The sequence below is a fragment of the Halyomorpha halys genome, unplaced genomic scaffold (genome assembly GCF_000696795.3).
Source record: "Halyomorpha halys isolate HHAL.00 unplaced genomic scaffold, Hhal_1.1 Scaffold38.1, whole genome shotgun sequence".
In the NCBI taxonomy this organism is placed as follows: Eukaryota; Metazoa; Arthropoda; class Insecta; order Hemiptera; family Pentatomidae; genus Halyomorpha; species Halyomorpha halys.
Window position 1 is genome coordinate 1,082,948 of NW_027110526.1, and position 2,454 is coordinate 1,085,401.

A 2,454-nucleotide genomic window follows, 5' to 3' on the forward strand; every position below is an offset into this window, starting at 1 on the left:
TCTTCACTGTCGTCCTACAAGCAGAGTTCTTAAAAATTAATTCATGTTAACGGTACGATCTATGAAATACCTCAATGACAAAATAAATTTTTAAAACGACTACTTACACATCTTTATGGACGACTACTTAGAAGATTCTTAACTTCAAGAATTTTAATCACCCACTTCTTACAGAATCTCAAACTTGGACAGAATCGGAAAAAGAGAAATCACAAATATTCGGTCAGCATCTTTCTAAAACCTTTGAGCCACACCCTAACACCCTTAATTCAACCAACCTTGAACACGTTGAAGAAGTATTGAATATAATGACCCTACCACCTTAAGAATTTCATCCATCAGAGATATCCAACATCGTCCAGAATTTAGCAATCCGTAAAGCTCCTGGTTATAATCTAATTACATTCCATGTTCTAAAACATCTTCCTTGAAAATCTGTTTTATTCTTCACCTACAATGCTGTCCTCAGATCCACATGGGAATTATCCATAATCAAAATGATTCCCAAACCTCGAAAGCCGCCAGAACACCCATCCTCTTACCGCCCTATCTCTCTGTTACCTATCATGGGAAAAATCCTTGAGAAACTTATCTTAAAACGCCTGTACCCCATCCTAGATTCCAACCACATAATCCCAGATCACCAGTTTAGATTCCGAACATCCCACTCCACTATCCAGCAACGCCATCGTGTGGTTGATGTAGTCTCATCTTCATTGGAGCGCGGAAAGTATTGCTCGGGAGTCTTTCTTGAAGTAGAAGAGGCTTTTGATCGAGTCTGGCACCCAGGACTGCTATACAAGATCCGTAAAATCATACCCCCTACATATTATTTCATTATCCGTTCTTATCTCTCAGACAGGTTATTTCAAGTAAATCACAACAGCGCTTATTCATCCCTGTTTCCTCAGTCTGCAGGTGTACGTCAGGGTAGTATCCTTGGTCCAATCCTTTATAGAGTTTTCACATCTGACATCCCAACCCATCCTAACACTATTCTCACCACGTATGTCGATGACACATGCCTATTGCCACTGAATAATGATCCTTCCATTGTATCCCAATCCCACATCACCACCCTTGAAGAATGGTGCCAAAACTGGAGGATTAAAATAAATTCCTATAAACCCCACCAAATCACATTTACCCTTCGTCGTAAACCTTCGTCTTGCTCCACAGTATCTTTTAATAATACCCCACTTATTCCTGTTGAACAGGTCCGTTACTTAGGACTAAATCTGGACAAGCGACTAACATGGAATCCTCATACAAGACAGAAAAGATAGGAAACTGCTCGTTGATTCCGACTATTACAACATTTACTACACAAACGGTCCAAACTTCCAATCCATTACAAAAGACTGATATACGTGACTATTATAAGGCCTATCTGGACATACGGAATTGACCTATGGGGCTCAACTAAAACATCTAATTCCTCTCGAATCCAATCCTTACAGTCCAAAATCCTTAACGCTCCTTACTTTGTCACAAATCAAATCATCCATCAGGACCTCAATGTCCCCTATGTTGCCGATTTGGCCAGAACCAGATACCATCCATAATAAACTTCCCAACCTCCCAAACCAACTCGTTGCTAACCTGGCTTCTTCTTCACTACCTAATAATCCTCCTAGGCGTCTGAAAAGAAGATAGCCTCGAGATCTTCTCCTTTATAACTGTTTTTGGAGTTCTATCAACGAGTAGATTCTCCACATGTTTGTATCATGTCATAATATCACTTACAGCAAATTTATTTGATGTGCATATATGTATACAGTTTCTCCCCCTCGCAACAGTTAAATTCCCACCTAAATTCACGTCCCCAAAAGAAACCCAGGACCTGATTAAAAAGCTCAAGATAAAGAAACGCCCTAGCCATGATTTGATCCCAGCCATAGCAATCAAAATGATAACCAGGAAAGCTATCGTTTTTATCACGTCAATTTTCAACAGTTGCCTTCGTACTGGATACTTTCCAGATACATGAAAGAAAGCCGAACTCATAGTAATTCACAAGCCTGGTAAGAACGCTAAACAAATCAGCAGCTATAGACCTATCAGTTTATTACCCATTTTTGGAAAATTACTGGAATCAGTTATTAAAAAACATCTTATTATTTCTTTCAAAGCATCGAAATAATTCCTGATTTTCAATTTGGTTTTCAATACAGTCATTCCACTTCTCACCAACTGGCAAGACTATCGGAATTTATAATTAGCGGATTCGAAAAAAAGAGACACCCTGGTAGCGTTCTTAGATTTCCAACAAGCATTCGATAAGGCCTGGCTTCGAGGTCTCCTATATAAACTAAAGAAAGCAGGCACTCCAAAATACCTACACAATATTCTGAGCTCATTCCTCAAAGGTAGAACATTTTCAGTCAGAATTAATAACAAATATTCAACCTTTAGAAAAATCCATGCCGGTACACCACAAGGTTCAGTCCTTTC